This window comes from Paroedura picta, chromosome 14 (genome assembly GCF_049243985.1).
Source record: "Paroedura picta isolate Pp20150507F chromosome 14, Ppicta_v3.0, whole genome shotgun sequence".
Classification (NCBI taxonomy): Eukaryota; Metazoa; Chordata; class Lepidosauria; order Squamata; family Gekkonidae; genus Paroedura; species Paroedura picta.
Window position 1 is genome coordinate 37,374,420 of NC_135382.1, and position 9,459 is coordinate 37,383,878.

The following is a 9,459-nucleotide window of genomic DNA, read 5'->3' on the forward strand; positions in this document are numbered from 1 at the left end:
GGATCATTTGGGGGCAAGGAAGTCTCTTTTCTCAGAACCTGGTTTGCTTTGCTACACTGCTTCTAATTGCCCGTAATTCAGCAGCTCCAACGTACATAATGCAGTTGACGGTGAACCCTTGGGGCTCTCGCTGGTAAGTCACATGTTTGGCCTATGGGAGCCCCCAGATTCCATCGCGATTGCCAGATAGACTGGAAGAGGCCACGGGACCATGGCAGAGCACAGCAAAGGCCACAGGTTCGATCCACACCAGTTCCAGGTTGGGGAATACCTAGAGATTTTGGGTGAGGAGCGTGAGGAGGGTAGGGATAGTAGATGAGAGGGACTAAAATAGAATATAATAGAAGCCACCTTCCAAAGCAGCCATTTTCTCCCAGTGAACGAATCTCTGTTGAAAGAGCTTGTTGTAATCCCAGGAGATCTCCAGGTGCCCCCTGGAGGTTGGCAACCATAAAGCGGTGTGAAAGCCTGCTGCCTGAGACCTTGAAGAGCTGTTGCCAATCATATTAGATCCAGCCTTTCTGAGACTGTGTGAATCTTTGGACCCAGCACGGTGGGCTCATCCACAAAATGGCTGCCAGAGTAGGTGGAGCCAGCCACAAAATGGCTGCCCCAGCTTCCCTCTAGTCACACAGTGAAGATCTTTGTGCTGTGGTGGCAAGCGACAACTTTAAAAACCAACAGTGCCCAATGGCCAATCGGAAGGAGAAGCCCTACCTGGCCTGGCTTATTTTCAAAAATACTTGGATGGGCACCAAGAATGCGTTGGCAGGGCGTTTGAGGCTCTTGGATTAGACACTGCTGACCTGGACAGAGGTCCCTTTCACGTTCAGTGTAGCTCTCCAGGCTGACTTTGCAAATGAGCAGGGCCCTTGGAGCAAAACGGGGAGCAAAACAGCTCAAAAGTCTGACCATCAGCTAAAGTCATCGAGGCTTTTAAAGACAGGCCCAAGCTGCCGATAATTTCCTGCAGACTTTAAAACGATGCATTTAGAGCCCATGAACGCTCCGACACTGATCATTAAAATGTCAGAACTCTGTGGAAACTGTTGACAACTATTGACTGTTTTTAAAATGTCGGCCAATTGTTAGATAACGCAGGCGGCGTTCCAATACCGGCAGCCTCAGAGACCCTTTGTTATAAAACAGGGGGGCACTGGTGGTTTTAAGATGGGTCGCTTCCTTTTCAAGAAACCATCAGCTAGACCAAATCTTAAAGTGCATGCTTGCTCCCACCAAAGCTCCATTTTACTCTATCCGATGTAGTTTTGGTACATAGTTCTCACTACAGACTTCGGAGGAGGAGGAGGAGAAAATGGAGATATTCTACCCTGCTTTTCTCTGCCTTAAGGAGTCACAAAACAGCTCACAATCACCTTCCCTTCCTTTCCCCACAACCGCCTAGCCGATAAACCAAGAAACAATCCAGAGTTGGTTTAATATGATCGGAAGAATTCTTTTCCAGCCCTCCCTCGCCATGCCTCCAGGTGGTTGTCTCCCTGCGACCTCATGCAATAGAAAAAGAAGTCTTGGTATTTTAGGTAAAGGTAAAGGTAAAGGTATCCCCTGTGCAAGCACAGAGTCATGTCTGACCCTTGGGGTGACGTCCTCTAGCGTTTTCTTGGCAGACTCAATACGGGGTGGTTTGCCAGTGCCTTCCCCAGTCATGACCGTTTACCCCCCAGCAAGCTGGGTACTCATTTTACCGACCTCGGAAGGATGGAAGGCTGAGTCAACCTTGAGCCGGCTGCTGGGATCGAACTCCCAACCTCATGGGCAGACAGCTTCAGGCAGCATGTCACTGCCTTACCACTCTGCGCCACAAGAGGCTCTAAAGGTATCCCCCTGTGCAAGCACCGAGTCATGTCTGACCCTTGGGGTGACGCCCTCTAGCGTTTTCATGGCACACTCAATACGGGGTGGTTTGCCAGTGCCTTCCCCAGTCATTACCATTTACCCCCCAGCAGCAAGCTGGGTACTCATTTTACCGACCTCAGAAGGATGGAAGGCTGAGTCAACCTTGAGCCGGCTGCTGGGATCGAACTCCCAGCCTCATGGGCAAAGCTTTCAGACGGCTGCCTTACCACTCTGCGCCACAAGAGGCTCATAAGAGGCTTGGTATTTTAAGAAAACACAAAAGTCACCGGGAAGTGGGTTCTATTTCAAGATATACAGCCGACCGCTGATGGTAAGTCATCCTAGGGTGACAGGGTTCAAATGTACAAAGTAATATGTTTAAACAAAAAATATGTAGGATGTATGTACATTCACACTTGCTCTGTTGGTCAATATCTGTTGGTGGTGTTTAAGTAAGCAAGGAAGCTGAGCACAAGCTGGGACTAAGACATCTGGTGATTTCGATGTGATGCTTCTAGTCCATCTAGTCCAGCATCCTATGTCACACAGCACCCTTCAAAGAAAACAAGTCACCCCCCCCCACACGCACACACACACACAACTCAAATAATATTAAAGGGCTAGAAAATGGAAAGAAATCATTGTAAGCACAGAATGGTCCATGTTAGAACCGGTGTGCCAAAATCAAGCTGGAATTAAACTCTTTCCCCTGAATCAGAGACTGGTTCAGTTTTAATTGCTGAGTGCTTTTTAGGAGGGGAGGGGGTTTGTTCCCTGTAACCTCAGTGAACTCCACCAAATTGCATGGAGACTTCTGTTTCTTTTTGCAAGGTGGGATGGCCGCGTCTCTCTCTCCCACCCTCCTTTCAAATGGGAGAGAACAGCCTTTACCTCCTCTCTATAATTATGGGAAAGTAACACATTCTGAAGCCAATGCAATTTTCTTTAATTTGCGTTCTTCCCGGGCACCTTGTACCCGACCGAGAGGTGGCCTGAGCTGAGCCGTGTAAATGGGTGGATGCGGGGGGAGGGGGGGGGAACGGGACGGGAGATCAGATGCTGGACTCTCAAGAGAACCCATGCAGCATGTTGGTCAACATTTTGGGAACTGACCCCACTCGACCCCTGATCTTAATCTTCACTGAGGCTCACTGTATGGATGTACACCTTTAAGACAAACAAAGTTTTATTCAGCATATAAGCTTTCATGTGCATGCCCATTTTGTCTGACTGGGAGCCACTATTTCAGTATTCCCAGTAAGACACTTCCCTAGAAGGCCACTAGTGGCCAGCTGTGAGCAGCAACAAGCCTCAGCCAGCCAATCAGGTTCTGCGTGGATTAGACCAGGGATAGTCAAAGTGCGGCCCTCCAGATGTCTATGGACTACAATTCCCATGAGCCCTGCCAGCGACGCAGGACATCTGGAGGGCCGCAGTTTGACTCCCCCTGATTAGACCCTTCATCAGCGGTGTTAACTGATATCCATTTGGGGGCAGGATATGTACATGTTGTGAATAGTTGTGAGTTTCTGCATAGTGCAGGGGGTTGGACTAGATGACTCTGGAGGGCCCTTCCAATTCTATGATTCTATGAATGATGATTTGGTTTTCTTCCGATCAATTATTCTTCCGATCATATTAAACCAGGTTTTTAGCCAAATTGCAATTCTCTACTTTGATTCAGGAGCAGAATTACTAAAGACAAATCGATTCGCTATCTTATCAGGCAAAATTTCCAGCTACCCTTCCCTTCCCTTTCCTGGCTGTCCTTATTCTTCATGCTGCCCTCTAGTGCCCACGGCCAACTGCAGCACCCAGTTCCCCAATCCAGCTGATTCTTTCATAGAGCAGATGTGGGTTTGCATAGATCCAAGGTTCAGGTGGGTCGCCAAGTTGGTCTGAAGCCGCAGATCAATGTTTGAGCCCAGTATGGACCAGAACCTTCCCTTTCAATACATTTCATGGGCCTACAAAAGCTTATTCCTTGAATACAACTTGCCAATGGATTCATGCAACAAATTCTGCGGTGGAATAGTTAGATCGGAGTCCGGGAGCACTTTAGGGACCAAAAAGATTTCCAGGGTCTAAGCTTTTGAGGTTCAATAACAAAGGGAGCTTTGATTCCCGAAAACTTACACACCAGAAATCCAGCCGGTCTCTGAAGTGTTTGTATCCTGTAGTCCTGGACAGCCAGTTTCCCAATTCTGTGTTTATTCTGCCACCGTGTGGCCCAAACAGAAAACATCGCTTCCTCCCAGCCTTGTTTGTGGCTCTAGATCAACTAATGAATCCCTTGAGTATTGATGCCTGTAGATAGATTCAAGTGGGCCGCCGTATTGGTCTGAAGCAGCACAACAGAATCTGAGTCCAGTAGAACCTTGAAGACCAACAAAGGTTTATTCAAGGCGTGAGCTTTCGTGTGCTTGCACCTTGAATAAAGCGTTGTTGGCTTTTAAGGTGCCATTGGACTCAAATTGTGTTACGCCAGTAGATGTCACTGCAGGTCTTTCAACGCTCAGCTGGCGATGCGGCAGCTTGGAAAACAGAGTCCGCTGTCCCCTTCCCCACCTTTACACTTTCCTCTGTTTTCAAAGTAGGAAGCATCGATCGCGGCCCTTAGCTGACCCCTCTCGCCTGGCCCCTCTTAAAACCCCCCCCCATAGACCACCCGGCTCTTGTACAGCTTGCAAGCCAAGCCAAACCAAGACCCGAGGTGACCTTTCACGGAGACCAGCCTTGATTCAAAATATCTTGAAGGAAGCAGGAGGAGGAATAGGAAGCAGAGTGAAGGGGATGGCGACCTGCATTCTCTACGGTGGAGCTTCCTCAAGATCCGACTGGGAGGTGAACGGTGCAGGGAAGGGAGCAATGGCTTGCATGCCCGGAAAGGATGACAAAGCCCTTACCAGCTTGGTGTAGTGGTTAGGAGTGCGGACTTCTAATCTGGCGAGCTGGGTTTGATTCCCCGCTCCCCCACATGCAGCCAGCTGGGTGACCTTGGGCTTTCCACAGCACTGATAGAGCTGTTCTGACCGAGCAGTGATATCAGGGCTCTCTCAGCCTCACCCACCCCACAGGGTGTCTGTTGTGGGGAGAGGAAAGGGAAGGCGAATGTAAGCCGCTTTGAGACTCCTTCGGGTAGGGAAAAGCGGCATATAAGAACCAACTCTTCTTCTTCCGATAGAAAATGGTCATTGACAATATCAAACTCAATAGAGCCAATTTCAAGTTCAGTGGCAAGGAGGAGGAGAGAAAGAGGAGGAAAAGAACTACATTTTTGTATCCTGCTTTTTACTACCCAAAGGAGTCCCAAAGCGGCTTACAATCTCCTTCCTCTCCTCTCCCCACAACAAGCACCCTGTTAGGCAGATGAGGCAGAGAGAGCCCTGACAGAACTGTGACTAGCCCATGGTCAGTCAGCCAGCTGCGTGCGGACGACGATTGGGGAATCAAACCTGGTTCTCCAGGCTAGAGTCGGCTGCCTTTAACCGCTACACCAAGCTGGCTCCCTTTAAGACCAACAAAGTTTTATTCCAGGCATAAGCTTCTGTGTGCACGCCCCCTTCTTCAGATACAACAAAACAGATGCTGCCAGCCCATATACACAAAGGACCAGAACTGTGCCCAATGGGGCTGTAATTTAGCCTGCAACATAATGAAGCTATTTCACAGGTTCAAGGGCCAAAAAGGTATAACAAGCTTAGATGGTCACCATGGGTTCGGGTTTAATTCCGGGGGAGAGGAAATGCTATAGCAAAACCAAACGTAGCCTTTTTCGTTAACTGAATGGTTAACTGAGACCCTGTTATGCTCTGTCTCCTCTCAAATGTGGAGGTGACCTTACAGCATCGTCATCTTTGAAGTGGCACAACTGGGTATGCATAGAGAGGCAATGGCCAAGCCCCTCTGCTCATCTGGGAAACGCAAGAGAGAGCAGCCTGCCTTCATGGAGGATACGTCCCCTCAACGGCTATCAGTTGCAATAAAGAAAAGGTAGCAACGTTTAAAAGGAGACTTTGAAAAATGGGGCAAGCTGGGTGGCCAGGAAGAAAGATGGTGGATTTCAGGCATTTCAATTTACGAAGCGCCTTAGTTCGCCTTTGGGGGAAAAAATCAGATTTCGGTTTGTAGATCCAAAGGCTTATTAATCATGTCCGATGTGCATTTACAGTAAAGAGGGACACGGCAGCAAAACCTAGAGAGGAAAAAACAAAAACAAAGCTATTTTGGGTCTGATCTTTTTTGGAATTGCGCGTGTGTGTGTCTGTGTGTGTTTTCTTTTCTTTACTCCGAGAAAGCGCTTTATCATTTGTACATTACACGACTGGAGGACTTCTGGCACCCGGTGGAAATGGAAGAGGCTTCTGTTCTTAGCGAGAAAAATCACTGCAGGGAACCAACCTCGCTAAATATTTCCCCCAGCCTCTTCGAGGAAAGGCCCCCATGAGATGCTCTCCAAATGGCTCCTTAAAACATACATAAATAAATCTTTTATTTTTATAGCCCACCCTCTGAGAAAGCTCAGGGTGGGCAACACAAGGAGTTAGCAGTCAATCAAAATATAAAATCATCTATACATTAAATAAAACATTCTAGGTCAGTATCCCCCGACTAGCTAAGGTGAGGGGGGGAGGTCAGATCTTAAGAAGGTAGGTCTTCTCTCAGATTGCCTTGACTATGGGCTGGGTTGGGGCAGCTCCATCAGGCCCTGTGCGATCTGGTTAAGGTCCCGCAGGGTCCTGACCTCCCTCCCCAAAAGGCCCCGATCCATGCCAGTCTCACCTCAACATACAAAGGCTTTAAAGAGAGAAAAATTGCGGAGGGGGGTGACTGGAACAAGAGGTGAGTAAAATTAGATGAGCTGCAGGACCACCAATCTCCAGGGAAGGCCTGGTGAACTCCTTGAATTGTAACCAGTCCTCAGGCAAACAAAGATGAGTTTCCACTGGGGAAAAATGGCCACTTCGGTAGGTGGATGCGATGGTATTATACCCCATTAAGGTTTGTCCTGTCCCCAAACCCCCCCTTCACTCCCCAAGCTCCACTTTCAAATCTCCAGGAATTCTCCAACCCAAACTTGGCATCCCTGGGAGATGAGAGAGACTTTGTATGGTACGGTGTTTACCCCAGGAACGAAGAACTGAACCCCGTTTTTGTGGTTTGTGCCCATCCTCACAGGTGATCTAGCTTTACAATAAAAGCAGGCACAATCAGATTGTCCCTGGGAAGCCCCATAGATTGAGACTGGACCTCACCTGCGATGAGATCTCTGAGATTCCCCCACACCAAGGACCCCAGAACAGAATATAGAAAACCAGGTTGCTGGCTCCTAAGGTTTGCAAAACCGCCTGGTTTGTAAAGATAATTGCAGTCCAGGATTGCTTTTGCCAACGTTTCAAACATTTCTATTTAAACAATAATAAATCTGCCACGGTGACTTCTCGGGAAACGGCACTTTTTCCAGGTGCAAATGAAAATGCCGCCTTTGTGGCTCATGCATGCATTTATCGTGCTCATTAAAACGCTTTGAAGTTCGAGCGCTTTGAAGATGTGTCACCGAAATTCAAAGTGTTATTGGATTCCTTATTTTATTTCAAGGAAAGAGGGGGGGTGTGTGGTCCCCCCTTTCTTTTTTGTAAATAGCTATGCTAATTCTGTAACGTCCACCTACTCTAGCAGATCTGGTGGGATCAGTGATCTAATTTTCCTTCTCCGGCCCAGGAGTGAGACTGGGACGTTCCCTTTGGCAGACTCTCAGCTCATGAAAGTGGGGAAGGATATTTATTCTTGCTGTTTGGCTAACCTGCAGCATCGAATGAAATCCGGCAGGAGGGCTCTTGCGAAATGTCGTCTACGAGCCAAATGTCTAATTGCGTGATCGTAGGTGTGGAACACAGGAAGCTACTGTACCAAGTCGGACTTTAGACCTACGTGGTCTACCCTGATGAGCACTAGTTCTCCAGGCCCCTAAGACTGACTGATCCAGGCTGGGAAACACCCATTTAGAATCACAGAATCATAGAGTTGGAAGGGACCTCCAGGGTCATCTAGTCCAACCCCCTGCACTGTGCAGGAACTCATAACGACCTGCCCACCCACAGTGACCCCAGTTTCATGCCCAAGTGATCCCTCCCCCACCATCAAAAATCTCCAGAATCCAATCTGGCCTGGAGGAAATTCACCTACCATCCCAGGCTGGGTATGCAAGGAAGGGCCACAAGAGACCCTGGCACATCCCTTCCTGCCCACCCACTCACAAGCTGCCTAAATCAGCATTTCTGATAGATAGTTATCTAGCCTCTGCTTAAAAATTTCCAAAGATGGAGAACCCTCCACCTCCCGAGGAAGCCTGTTCCACCGAGGAACCGCTCTAACTGTCAGGAACTTCTTCTGGATGTTTAGATGGAATTTCTTTTGAATTAATTGGTTCTGGCCTGACCCTTTAGGGCAACAGAAAACAACTCTGCTCCATCTTCTCTATGACAGCCCCTCAGATATTTGAAGAAGGGGCATTGATGAATTAAACAAATAAAGTACAATGCATTGTGAACCACGCATGAACCTGAATTTCTCAGCGTTGCCGTTTCCACCCCAACCCCTCAAAACTCTTTTGGGGTTTTGCTTCTGTCTTGTGCCTCTTGAAAAGTGCAACTCTTTATTTTGATGCTTTGCTGCTTCCTGGCCCTGGATTCTGCCTGTCCAACGGTCACTCAAAACCAACCACCGGGACGGGGAGGACCAAAAGAGAGTATCGAACCCGCCCCCGCCACCCAGAAAAGGAGCAAAGGAGCAAACTTTTGCTGAGTTTGACATGCAAGCCCGTAATTGTGAAGGGAAATGGTGTCCCTTTGCCATCCAGTTTCAAGGAGGAAAGATGTATGGCTGCCATTAATTTTATAGAGCAAGCTAAAAATAAATGAGATGGTCTTCAAGAAATTATACGTCTGGAGATGAAAAAGAGAGCGTATGAAAGGAGAGGTCCAAGAAATTCAGTTTCCATCCGATTTGCTAATTCTGTGACTGATTAGACAGCTGCCTACAATTCTTGCCGAATCCATTCCCTTCTTTAAGGTTTAAAAATATCAAAGCCCTGCTCTTTGCAGCTTTAAAGGTGTTTGGAGAAGGGAAGAATACGTTTCAAATGGCAGAATTTCCACTTCTTTCAGTTCCTATTTGCAGCTGCGAACCAACTTCAATCACTTTCCCCTCACCCCCCTCCCAATTAAAAAAAAATCTGTTCAATGAAGCTTTGGATAATTTGTATTTTAGCACTAAATAGCGCACAGAAATTTGGAAACATTCTGATAGAGTATTCAAGTTCAAATAATTATCTCCATCATCCATCTTGGCTCGCACAGGGAACGGGACGAAAGAATTTTCGGCTTGAACCTCCCAAATGGGGACATTTGTGGATATTTTTCCGCTCAGAAACTGAAGAAGTATCACCTTCCCTCTTATAGTTCGCTGTGATGTCATGTCACTTTAACACTTTCTTCCCTCTCTATAGCTGGCAATGGATATATTCAGTTAATTTATCCCATGAGGCAGGGGCGGCTAAATTGTAGCTCTCCAGATGTGCATGGACTGCAACATGCTGGCAGG